Raw genomic sequence first — 9829 nt, forward strand, 5'->3', positions numbered from 1 at the left:
CATCCTCCACTGCACTCCCGGGCCACAAAAGAGAGCTGGCCTGGAAGAGGGGCAACCGGGACAGAATCCAGCGCTCTGACCGGGACTAGAACCCAGTGTGCTGGTGCCACAAGGCAGAGGATTAGCCTGTTGAGCCACGGCACTGGCCTCTCTTACATGATTCTTACTCTTGCTCCTTTTTGGCCCCTACCCTATATACCCATTCTAATTGTTAAATTTGTCTCTTCCAGAATTCAACAGTTTCATGTAAAATTATAGTCATGCCTGATTCCATCCATTAATAATGCCTGATGGTGAACATCTAGCTCGTCCAGTGTAACCTCTAGATCAGTTATCAAGGGATTTTTGTTCCCTGGTTAGGCAGAGATGATGCCCTGATGCAGCTGGAAGAAGTTACAGAAGGTGGACTTTCCTCCTACAAAATCCCATGAAGGAGGGAAAAGATGTGGACAGTGAGGTAACCAGCAAGGTCACCAACCCCTCCCTACAAGACCACCTGATCTGCCCCAAACTGCCTCCCTTTTTGTGCACCATGCACCCACTGCTCAGAACCAGGGCCAGCCAAAAATAACTGACATGGCTGCCAACTGCACTCCTGTGATGGCCTGTAGCTAATAACCCACTACGTCCAGAGCAGGTGTTGTGGTGCTGCGGGTTAAGATGTCACTTCAGATTCCCACATCCCATACTGGGGTGCTGGTTCAAGTCCAAGATACTCTGCTTCAAATCCGGCTTCCAGTTAGTTAATCCTGGGAGGCGGGGAATGATGGTTCAAGTAGTTGGGCCCCTCCCACCCACATGGGAGGCTAGATGGAATTCCAGGCTCCTTGCTTCAGCCTGGCCCAGCTCATGCCGTCACAGTCATTTAGGAAGTAAACCAGTGGATGGAAGATCGATTCTCTCTCTCTCTCTCTTCAAAAAATAAAATAATCTTCAAAAATCAGATTGCCCTTGGTACTTCTCTCAATTCCGATATTAAGCACAGACCTGTGCCTTTGCTGGCCTGTATTCCACTTCACTTCATCCGACTAATTTTTGTTCTTTCTTGAAGATTCAGCTCAGACATCATTTCCTACCAAAGGAAAACATCTCTAAACTCTCCAACTGGGGACAGATGCCCTACTGTGTACTCACCTACACCTTTATGCATGCCTGTACCTTAATATTTCCTTTTTTGAAAAAAAAATTATTTGAGAGGGAGAAAGAGATCTTTCATCTGCTAGTTCCCTCCTCCAAATGCCTGCAACAGCCAAGGCTGGCCCAGATCAAAGCCAGGCGCCCAGGACTCCATCCAGGCTTGCTACGTGGTGGAAGGACCCAAGCACTTGGGCTGTCACCCACTACTTTCCCAGACACATTTGCAGGAGGATCAGAAGTGCAGCAGTGGGAACTCCAATTGGCACTGCAGTAACAGGAGGCCAGTGTCACAAGTGGCAGCTTAATACGCTGCTCCACAACGCCTGTCCAAACTGTAGGACTCACGGGCTCTCTGTGCCAAGAGACTGCACCAGAGCAACGGTGGGTTGCTGTCCCACCAAACAATGGACAAGATGGTTATTACAGGAAGGGTGGTGGTTAGGTGAGATTTAAATGAAGTGTGAGTTTGCCAGGCTCAAAGGAACGGAGAGCTGTGTGAAGGGGGGATGGAGGGTTGTCCACATTAGCTTTGGACAGCAAAGAATATCCAGGGGAGGGATCTGCTTCCTCAGGAAGGCTGAAGTTGGGGCCAGCACTGTGGTGCAGTGGGTTAACGCCCTGGTCTGCAGCGCCAGCATCCCATATGGGCGCTGGTTCGAGACTGGCTGCTCCACTTCCAATCCAGCTCTCTTCTATGGCCTGGAAAAGCAGTAGAAGATGGCCCAAGTCCTTGGGCCCCTGCACCTGCGTGGGAGACCTGGAATGGCTTCTGGCTTCGGATCGGCACAGCTCCGGCCGTTGCAGCCAAGGAGTGAACCATCGGATGGAAGATCACCCCCCACCCCTCACCTCTCCTTCTCTGTGTAACTCTGGCTTTCTAATAAATAAATAAATCTTTTTTTTTTTTAAAGGCCAAGGTTGAGGTAAATGATTGTTGTGTTCAGAAAGCCCTGTGCTGAAGCGCTCTTGCTGGGCTGGCAGTCAAGGCTGCCTCTCCAGGTCCAAGGGTCTTGGCTCCAACACAGGAACTCACCAACATCACTGCAGATTGCAAACTCTCAGTCTACGACTTTAGCTAAAGAACAAAGTTTACAGGGAATTTAAAAACAGCTGTCACTCAGAGAGGAGCACTGTCAGACACTTTAAGTAGCAAGTGTGTGCTTGGGAGGAACGCTGTTTGCTGTTAGCTTTGTGGCTGTTTTATCTGTGTTGATGATTGAATTTCAGGGCAGACTTCTACTCTGAGTCTCAGCGAATATTTATTTTCTCAAGCTAAATTCACTGGTGATGGAATTGTCTCCTCAGGCCTGGCTGTCAAGATCATCGACTAACAGTCAGCCTTGGAAACTACCGACCGGCTGAAAGCATCATTCTATTAGGTGTGAACACATGTTGGCCAGTACTAACAGCTCTCAGTGTATGAGACAACATTGGCCGCTAGTCCAGATGCTTGGCCCATTTGTCAGTGTGGCAGAGACATTACTATTTATTCATTGCTGCATTCCCTCTTCCGGGCTACACAACAAGACTGCATCTCCCAACCTTTCTTTTTAAAAGATTTATTTATTTATTTGAAAGTGAGTTACAACAACAGAGAGAGAGAGAGAGAGAGAGAGAGAGAGAGAAATCTTCCATCCACTGATTCACTCCCCAAATGGCTACAACGTGCCAGGCCAAAGCCAGGAGCTAAGAACTTCCTCAGGGTCTCCCACGTGGGTGGCAGGGGTCCAAGGACTTGGTCCATCTTCCACTGCTTTTCCCAGGCCATTAGCAGATAACTGGATCAGAAGTGGAGCAGCCAGGACTTGAACTGACGCCCAAGAGGGATACCTCTATCATAGACGGCAGCTTTATTCATTATGCCACAATGCCGACCTGAAGCCAGGAGCAAGAAGCTTCATTCGGGTCTCCCATATGGGTGCAGGGGCCCAAGCACTTGGGCCATCCTCTATTGCTTTCCCGGGCACATTAGCAGGGACCTGAATCAGAAGTAGAGGAGCCGGGACTCGAACTGGCACCTACATGAGATGCTGGTGCTGCACACTGCGTCTTAAGGGCCGGCCCCTCTTGATCTTTCTTGCAGTTAGGCTGGAAGTATGTGATTGGCAGATGTGGGCAGAAGTAAGCTGCCTCTAGGTCTATCCTAAAATGTATCTCCCTTCTTCAAAGCAACTTGGAGGCCACATGTTCTAGATGGTGGAGCTGTAAGCTGGAAGAGGGCTGATTAACCCCCAAAGGACTTCACGTAAGCACAAAATAAACTTTTGTCATGCTCACTTTGAGATTTGGAGACTTTTTACTGTACCCTAAGCTAGCCTGTTGAGATAAATATTGTTAAGTATTATACTTCCAGCTTTTTCCTTACAAATCAGAGAACCATGCAGGCAACCCACACAGTGGTTAAGTCACTGCTTGAGATGCTCGCCTTCCACGCTGGAGTTCCTAGTGTGAGACCAGGAGCAGCCTCTGATCCAGCTTCCTGCTAATGTACAATGGGAGGCAGCAGCTGATGATGGCGCAAGAACTTAGGTCCCCGCCACTCGTGTGGGAGACCCAACATGGGTTTCAGGTTCCTGGCTTCAGCCTGACCCAGTACTCACTGTTGTGGGCCTTTAGGGAGTGAGCCAGTGGGTGGCACTTTGGGGGAATGAACCAGAAGATGGAAGGTATGTCTCTCTTTACCTTCCAAAGAAATTAAATGAATTTTAAAAAGCAGAGAGTGGGGTGTGGGCATTTTACCTGTTGGTCAAGACTCTTACGTCTGCCATCCAAGTGCCTGGGCTTGATTCCTGGGTCCAGCTAGAGAGACCCCGGCAGGCAGCAGTGATGGCTCAACTAACTGAGCCTCTGCACCCAGATGGGAGACCAGGATTATTTTCTGGTCCTCGCTTTGGGCTGGCCAAGTCCCTCCCCAGTCATTGGGGGTGTCTGGAGAGCGAGCCAGAGGATAGCAGCTCTGTCTCTGAAATAAATTTATTTTGTAAAAAAAAATTTATTCTGTTTATATGAAAGGTAGAGTGAATGACAGGGAGAAATAGGGGAGCAATCCTTCATCTACTGGTTCACTCCCCAAATAGCCACAATGGTTGAGGCTGGACCATTCCAAAGCCAGGAGCCTGGAACTCAATCTGGATCTCCCAGCTGGGTGGCAGGGGACCAAGTACCTGGGCCATCTTCTGCTGTTTTCCCAGGTGCATTAGCAGGGAGCTGGACTGGAAGTGGAGCAGCTGGGACGTGAACCAGCACTCTGATGTGGGATGCTGATGTTGCAGGTGGCAGCTTAACCACTGTGCCACAATGCCAGCCCTCAAGTACATTTTTTAAAAATCTAAGCAGGAGTCATTATTTCTCCTAGGGTACACACTGTCAGACCACACAAGCACGCTTCAACAGGGGCCGCAGGTGCTCACAGGGCTCCAACTCTCGAGCTCACACTGCCCTTCAGACCCACTGCCACCGTACCTGCAAGTCCCCTGACGCATGGCAGGCACTTCCTGAAAACCAAGCGCCTTTCTCCTCTTCTCTTAAAATGACCAACACGAGCTTAGAATGAAAATAAGTGAGGGAGTATTTCATCCAGGACACGCAGCATCTGAAGAGAAGTGGCGTGGGAACCCCTGCCCCTCCTACCGTGTTGGTGCCCAAGTTTGAGAAACTGGCCAGGGCCTGAAAACTCCTGGTCAGCCATGAGCCTGGTGTCCAAGCCTGAGATCTGGGAGTTGTCATCTCTTTGCCCTCCTTCGTAGCCAATACAGCTGAACCCTGATTGCCCTATCTCTGGGGCCCTGTCCCCTCCGTCCCTGCTGCTCCCGTCTCAGTTCCGGCTTTTTTCTTCTCTCATCTTGGTGACCTGCCTCCCCATCTCCCCACTTCCATCCTTCAGAGACACTTTCTCCATTGCCTAGCTTCCTAAAATGCAATCCTCATCAGGACGCCCCTCTATGTATGTAAATCTTCCGCTCTCAGCAATGTTAAGGCCTAAATGCAAACCACAAGACTCCCTAATCTGCTCCTGCCTCTCTCCAGCCACATTTCCCACCACTCCCCACACAAAAACCCATATTAACCTGTAGCTCTCTGAATAGGACCAGATTCTTTCTTGACCCTATAGATCTGCCCATGGATGTTCTCTCTGCCTTAAAGGACTTCCCTATTCCCAGAGAACTCCTGCACAGCCTTCAACAGCCAGGTCAGACATCTTTCATCTTGTGAAGTTCTACCTGACCCCCTCAGAGGCAAAGGGGTGATCATCTCAAAGGCCACCAGTGTGCCTGCACACAGCCCCCTCCCCACACAACACTGCACGTACTTATGTGGATGTCTCCTCTGTTAGATTTACATCAATCTGAGGAAGAGTCACGGTTCCTGGCAGAGAGCAGGTGTTCCATGTTTTGTTAACTAAGCAACAGTGACCAAACAGGTGATAAAAGGTGATGAGTCCGGGGCAGGCATTTGGCAAAACAGTTGAGATACCACTTGGGATGTTGGTATCCCATATTGGAGTGCCTGGGTTCAAGTCTCAACTCTGCTCTCGATTCCAGCTTTCTAATGAGCACCCTAGCTGGTAGATGATCGTTCAAGTACTTGGGCTCCTGTCACCCACATGGGAGACCCAGATTGAGTTCCTGGCACCTGGTTTTGGCCTGGCCCAGTCTTGGCTGTGGTGGGCATTTGGGGAGTGATCTAGTAGATGGATAATCTCTGTCCACCTCTCTGTCTACCCTTCAAACAAATAAAATACAAAATTTTAAGGTGATGAGTCAGGCAGTCAGGTAAGTGTGGAGTCTATTCTCCCAGCCATTGTCTCTGGAACATGACCAAGGTGGCAAAGTTGGAAGAAATGAATTCATCACAAGAAGTTCAATCTATACATGTTCAAGTTTTATTACAAAGTATGATGGGCAGAAAATACGGTACTTCTTAAACAGGAGGCTGAAACAGAACGAAAGGGTGAAAGTTAGGTCTACTGTACTTAGGAAACAAGAACTAAAGCCATAGAAACTGTAACACTCCACGTTCAGGTGCCTTTGAAGCAGCTTTCAATGGAGATTTCCATCGTGGTTTCACAGCACAGTGTTAAAATTTACTACAAGCCCTGTGTACAGTCCTGAAATAATGTTTATAAAAGGAAAATGACTACAGTTCAGTTCTGCAAAGAGACACTGCCTCTCCACCTGACCACAGGATGCCACAAAGCCTATAGCATAGAGGGAAAGTTTAAATACACAACAAGAAAGTTCATCCAGACACACTAGGCTAAAGGGCACAGAAATGAACTGGTTAGAGGTTAACATTTCAGAGAGCAGGACATCTCCATTTTCTACACAGAGCTTTATACGATCATGCTACAAATTCAGAGTCGGGAGGAGGAAGTCACTGACAGAGGGGTCGTAGAATGCACAGCAATCAAAGCAGCTGATTCACACTCGACTAAGGCGAGTCAGCCCCAGCCCAACGATTCCCGTACCACACTGTGTGCCACAACCAACCCAAGGTGAGGACACTCACAATCATAGATATCACAAGTTCATGTTCACCGGTTGTCCCGAAGGACAGGGAGGTGCTTGTAAGTTCTCCAGCTCTTACACAGACTGTCAACATCTTTCTTCGTGAGTTCAAACTCTCTTTCACTTACTTGTTTCTGGTCTAATCTGTTAGTCCAAGCCTTTTTGGGAAGGCATCTTTGTGTTTCCGTATTTTAAAAACAACATCCAGAAAGTACCCGGAGAGGATCTAGCCCATATCTGACTTTGCCCATCAGCAGCAATGACAACTGGGTGAGGAGGAGAGGGCAGGCAAGGCTCTGCGACACGAGAACCTCAGCTGCCCGGCGGGGCCAGAGAGGACCACCGTCAGAGGGCCTGGGCCAGGGTTCGCTGGGCTTTTGCTCAGCTCAGCTCTCTTCCTGCCCAACCTAAGTGCCAAGCATGACCCTCTTTCTTGTCCTGGACTGCAGACAGTAAGGAGAGAAGTGAATGTTCAGGCTTCTATTTCAATGGCCTGTCCTACCCAAGAGAGCTGAAGGAGGCACAGTCCCGTGCTGCCCCCCTATGCCTGGTAAACCTGCGCTCCTGCACGTCCTTGCTGTCCAGGAACTCAGGGCCCAGCCTGCAACAAGAAAGGGCTATGGTGGAAAGAAGAGAGAAGAGGGAGAAGGCCTGCATGCCTGTTACAACTTCCGCTTCTTGCTGCTCTAAACAGCAACCAAGAGTCACAGTCCAGAACAGTTACAGGGCTTCCACGGCGCACAGACCGGGACCACCAAACATCACCTCTGGCTGCTCCGCTGCTGAGAGGAGAGCCCTCTGACCCGCGCTGTCAGCACAATTCACCAGCAGCAGATGCCTGATTTACGGCCCAGGAAGGCCGACTCGGGCGAGGGCATGGCCTCATTCCACACCCAGCTCAGACCCTCACTGCCCTCACAAGTTGCCTTGTCTGATCAAACAAACACCATCGACTTTCTCCAGGGTCTTAAATCTTCCAAAACTTCAGCCACAATGATCACCAAAATCTTGCAGGATTACATTTTTTTTTTTTTCTTTCCTGTTTCTTTCTGCATCTTAGCCAATTCTCTGAGAGCTGATTCTGGGTCTGCAAAGAAAATTCTCACCGAGTTACCAAATACCTCTGCTCTTGTGAAGTCCTCACCTTGTAGGCTGGTTCTTCCCTGGGGAGGGTTCTGACTCCCCTGGGTATAAACACGCACGTACTGGCAGGGTGTGGACCCACTCCCCAGCCCTCTGGTGGCAGAGACCTGAGGCCTACTCTCTCCAGCAGCTTCCCCTTCCTCAGAGCAGGTGGGAGGGCACAGGCAGCTGTGCCCAGCCTGCCAGGAGCAAGGCACAGGGCCACGGCGAGCTGTGCCAGCGCTCAGAGCTGCCTGCTTCCTAGTGAGGCCCCAGAGCTGCTTGTCCACCACTGAGAACAGGTCCTCAGCCTCCCAGCGGGCCAGCTGCCTGTCAGTCTGAGGAGCTGCACAGATGAAACAGAGCCTTGCTTCTAAACCACCACAGATCTGTGCTTCCCGGAGGACCTGGAGGCTTTCTGGATCCCGCGACGGCAGAAATCCCCTCCTCAGCCGTGAGGCCGCCTGGCCTGTGGCACAAAGGGAGGATGGGAGAGCTGGGGCTTCAAATAGCAGCAGCTGTGAGCACGTGTGGGCTTGCCTGGGGAGGTCAGTCTCGCGGAGGACGCAGACGGGACACACTGCAGGCCTGGGGGAGGATGACGGGGCTGGGAGCCCACAGGGCAAGGGGAGAAACCGTCAGGGGCCCTTGGCTTCCAGAGTAATTAGCTATCTTACCCGATTCTTATCACTACTACTGTTAACATTTTTTCAAGTTGTTGTTTTTGAGCTTTGGCTGACAAATCTTCTCAGCAGTCAGACCAGGTCCAAGTGCAAGTGCAAGCATCCTGACTCAGAGCTCAGCAGAGACAAGCGTGGTCCCAGCAGGACTGTGACCCCCTCTGGAAACCCCTCTCCACAGGCAGGAGCGGATGGGCTCCCAACACAGCAGTCATCAGCTCACTTGCTCCTATGGAGGGAAGGACCCCAGAGCCATTACCAAACGCTGTCAGCAGAGGAGCGTTCTGATCAAGCAAGAACCGCTGGCCTGCCCGCCCCCACCTCCCGGCCACGATGCCGTGCGATCTAGTGCTAAAGGCAGGAGTGAGCCTCATGCAGACGCCAGCAAAAAGTGCCCACATCTGAACACGGTAGAAGAGCACAGAGCCTGACTACAATGAGGAGCCCTTTCTTCTGGGACAAGCCCCTGTGTAGCAAGCAGAGCCGTGACCTTTGGCATACAAATACATCTGCTTTGGAAAAGAAACACAACCAAAAGGAGTTAAGGGCTCGAGGAACAAAATTAATTTTTTCATTTCGCAAGCAGGCAAGAGCCCAGGTGGACAAGACCACTGGTCTAAGGCCTGCTGGTCTCCTAATTTCCGATGTGCAATGCAGAGGGTCTTGCAAACCTTCAGGCACTTGGCAGAGCACCAGGAACCAGGTGAACTCTGCCCCAGAGCATGTCCCAAACTCTGACTGCCCAAGGACTCATCTAACGTCACACACAGCCCCCTCCACGGAACTCATTCATGGAACGGAAACAGACGCTTGCAGCTTCTCAGTCAACACAGACAGCCACAGCCCACAAGTGCAATACTGCTCAGAACCTGCATCTGGGGCGGAGGGTGGCAGGTGGGGGTAGGGGCTTAACTGGCTGACCCTAGGGTCTCTGAGTCTGCAGCTATTTGCTTAATGACCTGGGATCATCACCACCACTGGGTTCATCCCCTAGGACAGCTGCCAGTCTCCTCCACTAAAGACCTTCCTCAGGGTCGGAGGCACCGATGGTGCCTCTCAAGAGGATTCTCGCCACAGGGCACTCAAGCCCACGAGGGACCAGCAGGCCATCAGGCACAGCGCACTCGCCACACAGAAAGGCACAGCGCACTCGCCACACAGAAACAGCAAAGTCCAGCTTCCTATCATTCCTGCCCACGGGTCAAGACACGAAACGCAACAGCCTAGTGTTTACACTTGGTGGGAAACCGACTCTGTAACCGTGCACTGGAAAGAAAGAGTACATCCAGCTTTCCTGAGACTGTTCCCCTCAATTCTGGTACCCAGTTAGCCTGGAGGCCTGAGCTCTAGCTCATTCCCGACAGGGATGGGGACTGGGGTCGG

The sequence above is a fragment of the Lepus europaeus genome, chromosome 18, assembly GCF_033115175.1.
Source record: "Lepus europaeus isolate LE1 chromosome 18, mLepTim1.pri, whole genome shotgun sequence".
In the NCBI taxonomy this organism is placed as follows: Eukaryota; Metazoa; Chordata; class Mammalia; order Lagomorpha; family Leporidae; genus Lepus; species Lepus europaeus.